We start from the raw sequence: 12,405 nt of genomic DNA, 5'->3' as shown, positions 1-12,405 counted from the left end.
TCTTATCTCATCTGCAAAGAGGCGTTTCTTCCTCTTAACAATCCTCCTCAGCACAGACCCTTTACGGGTGTGGGGCTGGGGGATGGTCAGGTCTTTCCCTTCCCACGAGGCCATATTTTAGACTATAACATGGGGAGAAACTGGATAATGCCTGGCTTTCCTAGGCAGAGGTCCCTGCGGCCTTCCGCAGTGTTTTGTGTCCCTGGGTACTTGAGATTAGGGAGTGGCTTGGGATTATCGAGTGGTGATGACTCTTAACAAGCAAGCTGCCTTCAAGTATTTGTTTAACAAAGCACACCCTGCACAGCCCTTAACCCATTTAACCCTGAGTTGACACAGCACGTGTTTCAGGGAGCACAGGATTGGGGGTAGGGTTATAGATTAACAGCATCTCAAGGCAGAATAATTTTTCTTAGTACAGAACAAAATGGAGTCTCTTATGTCTACTTCTTTCTACACAGATACAGTAACAATCTGATCTCTCTTTCTTTTCTCCACAGTGAATGAGTGAGTGAATGGGTGAGTGAATGAGTGAGTGAATGGGTGAGTGAATGAGTGATTGAGTGAGTGAGTGAATGGGTTAGTGAGTGAATGAGTGATTGAGTGAGTGAATGAGTGAGTGAATTGGTTAATGAGTGAATGACTGAGTGAAAGTGAATGAATGAGTGATTGAGTAAAAGGGTGAGTGAATGAGTAAATGAGTAATGAGTGGGTGAGTGAGTGAATGAGTGAGCGAGTGAAGGAGTTAATGAGTGAGCGAGTGAATGAGTGAGTGACTGAGTGAGTGAATGAGTGAGTGACTGAGTGAGTGAATGAATGAGTGAACGAGTGAGTGGGTCGCTCAGAGGAGGTGAGGACCGGAGCTGCCCTCTGACTGCTTCAGGAGACAGGAGCTGAGGGAGGAGCCTGAAGGGTGGGTGGGATGTGCCCACTCAGTATGTATACCCTGCTCGACACATCCCCACAAAAACCCAGTCTCACCAGAGTGGTCTCTTGAGAATTATTAGTAACAACCTTTTTTCCCAATATTTCATATATTCAGGGTGATTTCTTACTTTCCTTTAAAATGCCAATTGTTTTTCGGACTTGGAATTCTCCACTGCTGCTCCACGCCACTGTATTCTCCCATAGGGGCATCCCCCGTCATTCCCAGGAATGGATAAAAGCCAGAAGGGCAGCATCAGGTGGGGCCCCTTCTCCTATCATCCTCGCCTTCCTGCTTGGGTTACCCTGAGTGACTTTGTTTGGAGGTCTACAAAACGCGGACACAGCAAATTTGGATAAAAGCCTAAGCAATTTAAGAGGTTGCAGTGCTAGCCGGAAGGTCTTTGGCTGCCTGCACCCTCCTCCCCTCCAGACCCTGCTGGACCCAGGACTCTGACTCTGCCTTTGGCCTTGGGGGTTTCATTCCTTCCTTCCTTCCCAGCCACTGAGCCTCCTTGGGCTAATCTGCAACCGCAGAGGGGCAACCATCCTCCTTTCCTCTTGCCTCTTCCTCCCTTCTTCTCACTTTCCTTCTGCTTCTTTCGGGACTTTGGAAAGTCCAAGAATAAGCAAAACTGTAGACCAGAAAATGCTGCCTTCAGCCTATTACCCTCCCACCAGCTTCCCTGCAGATTCTTTGATCTTTAAAAATTATTTTGCTTTGTATCTAGATGTTAAACTTTATGTAGAAAACAGGTGGGGTTGGTTTCTTGGCCGGGTACAGTGGCTCACCCCTATAATCCCAGCTCTTTGGAGGCCAAGGCAGGAGGATTGCTTGAGGTCAGATGTTTGAGACTAGCCTGGGCAACATAGGGAGACCTCGTCTCTACAAAATCCAAAAAAATTATCCTGGAGAGATGGCACACCTGTAGTCCCAGCTACTTGGGAGGCTGAGGCAGGAGGATCACTTGAACTCAGGAGTTTGAGATTACAGTGAGCTATGATTACATCACTGCACTCCAGCTTAAGCAGCAGAGTGAGACACTATCTCCTAAAAAAGTAAAAATAAAAAGTGCTGGAGTCCATATCCAAGCCCACAACAAATTGAGACATGTGGATCTTTTATTTTTATAATCCGCCTCTCTTGTCTAAGTGCCAAATGATGCTCACATTGTGTGTAACTACTTCCACCTTTGTCTGGCTTTCTTTCCTTAAGTATGCAGAATCAGGTTGCATAGAGTTCTGAGAAAATAAAATAAATCAGCTGTGTGCCGTGGCTCATGTCTATAATCTCAGCGCTTTTGGAGGCTGACACAAGGATTGCTTGAGACCAGGAGTTTGAGGCCAGCCTCGGCCACATAACGAGATCCTGTCTCTACAATAAATAAATAAATAAATAAATAAATAAATAAATAAATAAAACATTAGCAGGACTTGGTGGCACAGCTGTAGTCCCAGCTACTCAGGTGATGGAGTTCTGAGGATTGCTTGAGCCTGGGAGGTTGAGACTGCAGTGAGCTGTGATCATACTACTACACTTTGGCCTGGGTGACACAGTGAGACTCTATTTCTAAAAAAAATAAAATAAAAACAGTTGGAAGCTTTCCCAGACTTTGATGCAGAAACAGGTTGCCCTGAACCAATTAAAATTAACATCTAAAAACTGGAAAGAAAGGAAAGAAAGAAGTTGCATGATTTCTGTAAAGTATTACTTTTTATTACAAGTTTATTATTACAAGTTCTACTTTCTTTAGGACATTTTCTCAGTGGTGTCAACTGAAGTCTACTTCACAGAATGACTTCATCTCCTGAGCACTTTGGAGAATGACGATTAAAGAGACTTCCTGGCACTCCTGATACTTTTAGTGTCATATGGAAGCAGCAACAGTCATATGTGTTAAATAAGTGGTATTACAGTGGAAGACATTGGTTTGTGCTTTCATGAACATCATCAGAACATTTCCCTAATTACTAGCGTTGTGTCAGAAAATGGGGGGAGAGAGATGGCTCTTTATTGGCAAATAAGTTACATAAATTTCCCAGTTAGAAAAACAATCATGATTTTAGCCATGTCAGATGAGGTCAGAGATGCCCTATGACTCAGTTATGGAATGCTACATCTGAATATTGATTGACAGGTATCTTCCACGGACCTGTGACCTGTCACTGTGTACAAGCTTGACTTTATAACTACGAGTCCTTGAAGCTCCCTTGCTGCCCGCGCTGAACTGAAATGGCTCCTGGCGGAGGCATTCAAGGGAAAACTCACTGAAATAGTTGAAACTATCACCATGAGCAAGAATGCTCTTCCAGTGTGCCAGGATGTACACCCAGAGCATTATCCTCGTTAGTTGTATATGCCAGCATCCAGCAGGCGCTTTTATCTTTTTTGGGTGTCAACTTTGAGATTCTTATGTAAGCCGCGACCTCTTCCTCTGCCTGCAAGCACATCCACCCACAACCACGTGTTGCCTGGTTTAGAGAACTCCGGAGCCTGCGGCCGGGTCCACCTGCAGGAGGAGGAGTGACTGGTGCAGTGAAGCTCAGACCAGGGACAGGATCAGAGCTGCGGTCACATGTCCAGGGGCAGACAGCTCTGCATTCTTGGGAGGGCCCAGGTACCCTCTTCTCTTGGAAGGCCAAGCCCAGAGCCTAGGTGGTCTTTGAACCCAAATAGACTTTGTGGTCCAGGGAATGGGAGCCTCGCTCACCAGCGGAAGAAATTAGGGATCTTGGTCCTGAGTTTGTGGGGCAGACTTTGCCATTTTCCTCCCCCTTTCCCTGCCATGCCCTATTTAAAAAGAAGTCACTTCCATTTCAGTGAGCCAAGATCGAGCCACTGCACTCCAGCCTGGGCAACAGAGTGAGACTCTGTCTCAAGAAAAAAAAAGAAAAGAAAAGAGGTCACTTCAAAATTTCCCTGCTCAAACAGTTGACCCTTGAACAACAGGGTTTGAACCGTGTGGGTCACTTACTTACACATGGATTTTCTTTCGCTTCTGCCACCCCTTAGACAGCAAGACCAACCCCTCCTCCTTTCCTTCCACAACCTCCTCCTCTGCCTACTCAATGCAAAGATGTGGAGAAGAACCTCTATGATGTGGCACTTAATGAATAGTAAACACATTTTCCTTAGGATTGCTTTATTTCCTCCAGCTTACTTTACTGTAAGAATACACTATACAATACATATAACATACAAAATTTGTGTTAACCAATTATCTGCGTGATCACTGAGGCTTCTACCCAAGAATAGGCTATTAGTAAATCCGTTTTTGGGTAGTCAAAAGTTATTGGCCGAATTTTGACTGTGTGGCGGGTTGGTGCCCCTAACCTCTGCATTGTTCATGGGTCAATTGTATTGCTTAAGAGGTGGTCATTGGAACACTCCTTAGGGGCTGACTATTTTTTTGTTTGAAAAAGTTTTTGCCACAGTGGGCCACTTGTTTAAGGCCCTAGGATTCCTCACTTCTGAGCTCCTGCTACCATAGACCAAGTGCTGATCATTATTGTTGCTCAACATACTTGTCACTTCCATCCACCACAGGACCCACTCTCACCTTCCAAGAACTGCTCCTTCCACTGCCTGTGGTCCTGAGGGTCAGCATGTCCAGCCAGGCCAAGTAGGGAGATCAGTCCTCTCCTCTGCCCCAGTTCATGGATGGGCACAGGATGTGGGTGGTGGGGGTGGTCCACGTGGTTCCTGCTAATCCCACTGATCATCAGGTGGGGAGAGTCAGCTTGCATAGTGAAACCAGAGAGCTTCGAGATGGAGAGTGAGAAACCAACAGAGTGAGACACACACACACACACACACACACACACACACACACACACACACACACAGAGAGAGAGAGAAAGAGGGAGAGTGAGAGAGACAGAGAGACAGAGAGAGAGTCAAAGAAGCAGAGACACAGAGAGACATAGAAAGATGGAGAAAGAGATGAGGGGAAGAGAGAAACAGAGACACACACAGAGTCTTAAAAAGAGACAGAGAGAGACAGAGCAACCAGGAGAGAGACACAGAGAGGGAGAAACAGACAGAAAAAGTGAGAGGCAGAGATGGAAAGAGAGATGGAGAGAAAGACAGAGAGAAGCAAAAGCAAACATTCCTTGAATCGCTTCTCCCTGAAGTCACCATTCTATTTGTGCACTTCAATCACCACCAGGAATCTTTCCAAGTCACCTGTCCTCCTTCCTTCCCCATCTTCCCCACTCACTCTTCCTAAAGCCTCCTGCAATCTGCCTTCGCAATGACAACTCCTCCTTGAAGTGTCACCACGGACTTCCAAACAAGCAGCAAATGAAAAAGGTTTTTAAAACAATTACTTCTACCAGTTTCTCAGTTTTTCTAAAGGTTATGGTGCTTTCTTAATACCTCTCTCGAACATCTTTCTCTTTTTTTTTTTTTTTTTGCACGAATTAACGTGAAAATAGAGCACAACATATTGTAGTGAATATAGACTATAAATGATGTTTTGTGCCTACTTTATTATTAGTGATGAACACTGTATAAGTAATTTATTTTTGCCGTTTCTTACTTACTATGGTTTGAAAGTGTCCCCCAAATTTCAAGTGTTGGAAACTGAACCCCTCATGCAGTAGTGCTGAGGGGAGGGACCTTTAAGAGGTGATCAGGTCATGAGGGTTTCACCCTCATGAGTGGATTAATGTTTTTTGTTTGTTTGTTTGTTTGTTTATTTTTTTTTTGAGATGGAGTCTCACTCTGTTGCCCAGGCTGGAGTGCAGTGGTGCAATCTCAGCTCACTGCAAACTCCGCCTTCCAGGTTCACATCATTCTCCTTCCTCAGCCTCCTGAGGAGCTGGGACTACAGGCGCCCACCGCCACGTCTGGCTAATTTTTTTGTATTTTTAGTAGAGATGGGGTTTCACTGTGTTAGCCAGGATGGTCTTGATCTCCTGACCTTGTGATCTGCCCACCTCAGCCTCCCAAAGTGCTGGGATTACAGGCGTGAGCCACCGCACCCGGCTGGATTAATGTTGTTATTGGGGGAGTGGGTTCATTATCACAAGAGTGGGTCTGTTACAAAAGTGAGTTTGACCCCTCTTACTCCCTCATGCTCTCTTGCCTTCCCACCTTCCTGTGGGATGACACAGCACAAAGGTCCTTGCCAGACTACCCTTTAACCTTGTACTTCCCACCTCCAGGACTGTGAAAAGTGAATCTCTGTTTTTGTAAATTACCCAGTCTCAGGTACTCTGTTAAGAGAAGCCGAAAACAGCCTAAGACAAAATGTTTTAGGATCCTCTTCTCTCACAGTTGCCGTGAGAAGTTTATAGCTTTGTTTTGCTTTGTGGCAGATAAAATGCTAAATAATAGGCATAATTTTGAAGGTTTCTCCTTCTATCCTAATATTTGATCCATTTAAAAGTTTCTATTACACTGAGTTGTTGACTCTTGCTTCTGATGCCTCAGAGATGTCTGAAAGAAAATCACGGAGGGAGCCTTGAGTGCCACGTAGTCTGTCTTATCTAAGTGCCCTCTGGACTTCGAGAAGGCTCTTTCTGAGAACCAGGGAGCTAATGATGTGGCCCAACTCAAGATACTTTCCTGGAAAAGCTTTCAGAACATAGCCATTCCCTGGGAGCATCACAGCTTTTAGACTTCACAACAGGCACCAGGGAGCAGTCAGAAGGCCGTGGAATGTTTCACCTGAGTTCCTTCCAGCATTGTGTTCTAGGAAGCTTGAAACTTCCTCCCCCTCCATGTAGGTCTTAGGTTTCTCTTTCCAAACCAAAACAGACTTGTTTTTGAATTATCTCCAAGAAGACAATGTCTTACCATTATATATAATTGAATTGTAAATCTTCTAAATTTAGAAAGAAACAATATGGAAATAATTCAGAAGCCCTTGAGTTTTTAGCAAGAAGACTCTGCAGTGGTGGGGGGACTCTTTGTATCCTGCAAATTCCTGGCATGCTTCTTCCACAACGATCCTTGCTTGTGTCTCTCTCCAAGCACGTCTGTAAATAACCCACTCATCCTTCCAAGCTCAACTAAAACGCCATGTGACAGAAACAGTTGGTTCAACATCCATTTCCTCCTCCTCTTCTGACTGAGGCTCCGCACTAAATGCTTCATTCCCCAGCTGTCTTTGTGCACCCATGTGGCCATGTGGGTCCATTCTGGCCCATGTGATATTAGTAGACTTGTTGAGCACGACTTCCAAAAGGACTCCTTAAAAGGAGTTAAACTACTGAATATGGCTTTTTTTTTTTTTTTTTTTTTTCCTGCTGCTTTGAATGCAGCTGTGATTGCAGGAACAAAGCTGCTATCTTGGGGCATGAGGTGATCTAGAAGATACAACCACCTTCAGTCAAAGTGCCTGAGGGAATGATAGGAGAAGCTGGGCTCTCTGATAACATCACAGATCCAGTGCACAGGGGAGGATTGCCTGTCTTCAGATTCCTTTCATGTGAAAAGACAGACCTTTCTATGTGTAAGCCTCTGTTAGCTTGAGTCTTCCATTTTATGCAGCCTAACTTAACCCTAACTGACACACACCATCTGCTTATATTTTATGACGCTCTCTCTAATCTCTTAGGTAACTGTGTCCTCCCAGAAACCTATGGAGAGCTGAAGGGGTTTTAGGATTGTGGAATCCACCCTTATCCTTTGGTAAAAGAGGACAAAGGCCAGAGAGCAGTGTGCTGGCTGAGGCATGTGACTGTAAACCAAAAGGTACCTGAGACCGAGCTCAATCCATTTAAATGTTAATTCTGCCAAGGTTAAGGACATGCTTGGAAGAAAAAAACATGGAATCACAGAAACAGTCTGTGGTCTGTGCCTTTCTCCCAAGATGATTTGGAGGGCTTCAGTATTTAAAGGGGAAGGGTTGGCTGGAGGGGAAGAGTGGGCTGGAGGGGAAAGAGGGAACCTGTGGTCATCCTCAGGTTGCAAGAGAAACAGAGCAGGTGGGGATGGTCAGCTATGTATTCATCTCACATGTGGTAAATCAGCCCTGTACATAAGATAAAGTGAACATAGACCAGCTTCCTGTGGAGATATGTAACCCTTTATCTGTAGCTATCTGCTTAGGAACAAAAGGAAAGGCAGTTTCTTGCATGATTCAGCTTCCAGCTTAATTTTTTTTTTTTCTTTTTGGCTGTGAATTGGGGTCCCGAGGCTTTATTTTCCCTGCACACTGTATTGTATCTGAAAATTGTTGTTCGGGACCTAAAATTGTTTACTTACTCCACCTACATCCCTTAGCTCAGTTTCCATTTGGAATGGCTTCTGGAAGGCTGGAAGTGAAATCCACCAGTGCCCATTTCAAGGTGCTCCCAACATAGCCTGGAAAAAAGGAGCCCAGATACGCTTCCCTGTGGACGCAGGTCAGTCATCAGAATGCACAGAAACAGCGTTGCCCTCGGCTTGGACCCATTGTCCTGAAGGGGGATCCTTCCCAAATGGGGCCTGAGACTGATCCCTGAGAAGTGGCCGCTCCATCCCTGAACCCTTCCTGCTTGCGTCTCCTTACTTCCTGGTGATCACTGCATTCAGGCTCAGAATGCCGCAGGCCTATCCCACTGGAAGCTGCCAAGGTGCCCAGCGCCCTGTTGCACTCTTGTCACACAGGACGCCGGGCACAGCAGCAGCATCAAGGGACCAGCAGGGAAGAGGCTGCAGTGATTTGGGGAAACAGTGTGAAAATCACCTGGGGCCTGGTGACACGGGGTCCCGCCTCCTCCCCCATATTAGGTCCCAGAGAAAATGACAATATGAACAGCTCATGTCACCATTATTAGGCAGAGTCTTTTTATTCTTTTCTTAATTTTTGCCATTAAAGTGAGCTCTATAGGCCCATTTTCTGCTTTTAATGCTAATAAATGAAATTCCAGAGCTAATTCTGTAAAAAAAAGTTTCATTTTCATTATTATTAATTACATTACTTCTATTATTTTATTCTCTTTTTTGTTAGAAAACTTCAGCCTGAGAGGGGCTATCCCTGCTGCCTTGTGGCTGCAGAAGGAGAGAGAATGAGTCTCTCCAAAAAAGGGTTTCATGAAAGCACTGAGGCAAGATACTTGCCTCAGAGGGTTCAGGACAAGGACACTCACTTTTTTCTGTGCGGTGTGGAGACGCGGGTGAGCATTCCTCAGTGACACTAACTGGTTCCCTCTTGTCTTCAGCTGCCAGTGCCTTTGGACATGTCATTTGGACAAAATACTTTTCCATGTCCTGCCATCCATTCGACGGAGGCAGGAGAAAAGGGTCTGGAGGCAGGAACATAAGGCCGATTCACCCTGACTTCAGAGAATTAAATCAAATGGAAACTCTTGGGCTATGACAGGAAATATCCTCTCCATTTACACAGGGCGTACACCGAGTACATGACTTTGTAATATTTTACTTCATCCTCTTTATTTACTTAGGGTGTACACCAAGTAACCAATGGAAACCTCTAGAGGGTATTTAAACCCCAGAAACTTCAGTAACGGTCTCTCCGTGCTCGGGCGCTCCCACCCGGTGGGGTGTGCTTTCATTTTCTATAAATATCTGCTTCTGTTGCTTCATTTTTTCCTTGCTCCATTTGTGCATTGTGTCTAATTCTTTGTTCAAGGTGCCAAGATCCTGGACACCTTCAACCGGTAACATTATCTTACTATCTTGTTTTATTTTTATTTTTTATTTTATTTTATTTTATTTTTTTTTTGAGACGGAGTCTTGCTCTGTCGCCCAGGCTGGAGTGCAGTGGCGCGATCTCGGCTCACTGCAAGCTCTGCCTCCTGGGTTCACGCCATTCTCCTGCCTCAGCCTCTCGAGTAGCTGGGACTACAGGCTCCTGCCACCACGCCCGGCTAATTTTTTTTTGTATTTTTAGCAGAGACCGGGTTTCACTGTATTAGCCAGGATGGTCTCGATCTCCTGACCTCGTGATCTGCCCGCCTCGGCCTCCCAGAGTGCTGGGATTACAGGCGTGAGCCACCGCACCCGGCCTACTATCTTGTTTTAAAACTGAACTCAACTTTTCATCTGTTCACCTAGTTTTTAGATAATTACAATGAAATACACTTGGAATTTACCACAGCTTAATATGAGGGTCACTATGAGCTATACGACAGGTTTTATGTTTAAAAGTTTGCAACATTTTTTATTGCTCTTTCATTTACGAACTACAGTAAATACTTTTTTTTATGTTTAATTATGAAATATATGACACATAAGAGTCTATAAAACTTGGTTAGGCATGGTGGCTCATGCCTGTAATCCCAGCACTTTGGGAGGCTGAGGAAGGTGGATCACCTGAGGTCAGGAGTTCAAGACCAGCCTGACCAACATGGTGAAACCCGTCTTTACTAAAAAAATACAAAAAGTTAGCTGAGCATCATGGCAGGCGCCTGTGATCCCAGCTACCTGGGAGGCCGAGGCGGGAGAGTCATTTGAACCTGGGAGGCGGAAGTTGCAGTGAGCTGAGATTGCACCATTGCACTCTAGCCTGGGCTACATGAGCGAAACTCCACGTCAAAAACAAACAAACAAACAAACAAATGAACAAAACTGAATGCATAATCCAATAGAGTAATAATTGCACTGATGTCATCATCACCCTTTAGCATCGAGTGTCTTGAAAGGCTACAATATACCCTTCCTTGATCACCTGGGTCCCCCTTCTTCACCCAGACATAGGACTCATGTGTTAATGTTTGTCTTGCTTTTCATAAGGTTTATCATTTCTGTGTGTATTATTAAGCAAAGTCATATGATTTGTGTATATGGAATAGCAGTGTATTTTTCAGTAATTTCCTTTGTTCACTGTAATTTTTCATTGTTGATGCTTCTAACTGCAGTTCATTTTCACTGTTGTATAATATTCCACAATGTGACTATGCCAACTTTTTTCCTTGATAGAGGTGTATTTGGATGGCTTTCAGGTGTTTTCTATTTCTACAGTCACTGCCTAAATATTCTTGCCCCATATGTGTCTCTTGGAGAAGCAGTGCAAGGGCATTTCTGGGGGGACATGCCTGAGAAGGCAAATGTGAGGCCACAGAGGGGCGTGTCTAGCTTTTTATGAAATACAGTCTCTTCACAGCTGCAACAGCAGTGGATACTTTGCCAGCAGTTGATCTTTTCCACCTTTTGGATTTTTGTGGCTCTGCTGAATTTGTTTCTTGAATTATTGGATGTATCCATAGTACTTTGTTTACTTATGTTTTGTAACTTTTTGCATGTGGACTTATCTTCCTTGGAATTTTATGTGGGGAGATATTTTGAGGACAGGGTTGCATTGTTTCAGCAAGGATTTTCCGCTCACGTGGGGTAGAGGTGAGGTTAGCAGCCACCTGGTGCCACGTCAATTTAACCCGTGCTCTCGATGTCTTCCAGCATGAACTCCTGGAGGACTGTTTCTCACTGGTTCTCAGGGTCAGTGGTTTTCCCTCCACCCAGCACCAATGCAGGGACAGGTGCTCTCCTTGCTGCTCCTGCTCTAAGGTGGGCTTTTATTTTAAGTCTAAGATGTCAGATTTCCAACCTCATTTTGGAGAGGCATCCGGTTTTCTTTCTGATGCCCTGTCCTCTGTGCAAATGTCTAAACAGAAAAAAAATTCCACTTTGGTTCCTGCCAATTATTTATTGACTGCTGTGGATTCCTTCTTCAACGCCAGCCCAGTCATGCACTTACAAAGATGTATTTTTGTAGGTTTTACCCAACATCTCAGTTGTTTTTGTTGGGAAAGCTATTTAGTGTCCCTTATGTTCGAAGTTAGAAGCTCCTGGCAACACTGTAGGTGAGACAGCTGCTCTTCCCCCTTTTCATCATCTTCGTGCTGGGTCCAGGCCTTCTTTGCTCTGTGATTAAGATGCCACAATGGGCTGGGCACAGTGGCTCATGCCTGTAATCCCAGCACTTTAGGAGGCCAAAATGGGTGGATCACCTGAGGCCAGGGGTTCAAGACCAGCCTGGCCAACAAGGTGAAACCCCATCTCTACTAAAAGTACAAACAATTAGCAGGGCATGGTGGTGGGCACCTGTAATCCTAGCTACTGCAGAGGCTGAGGCAGGAGAATCGCTTGAATCAAGGAGGCAGAGGTTGCATTGAGCAGAGATCACGCCATTGCAGTCCAGCCTGGGCAACAGAGTGAGACTGCATCTCAAAAAAATGTATATAAATAAATAAAAATAAAAATAAATTGCTGCTATAGCCTCTGAGCGGCTAGCTCTGCCTCTGGCATCCGTTCTCATGCCCCACTTTAGCAGAGATGCGCTCACAGCCAGTGGGAAGGCAGGGAGACTGAAGAACTATTATTATTAACAAGAAAGACAAAATTATTCTGAGGACAATGTAATTCTGTTTCCTAGAAATATTAAAATGCTTTGATAAATTATTAGAATTAACAAAATTCAGTTTAGCACTCATGTTCAAAATGATCACCAACTTTAATATGCCAACAGCAGCCAGACTGAATAAGAAGAGGGAGTGAGGGGTCCACTCACAAGGGCCGATCCTCTGCAT

Source organism: Pongo abelii, chromosome 8 (genome assembly GCF_028885655.2).
Source record: "Pongo abelii isolate AG06213 chromosome 8, NHGRI_mPonAbe1-v2.0_pri, whole genome shotgun sequence".
NCBI lineage: Eukaryota > Metazoa > Chordata > Mammalia > Primates > Hominidae > Pongo > Pongo abelii.
The sequence above is the reverse complement of the archived record's forward strand: the minus strand, read 5'-3'. Positions refer to the sequence as shown.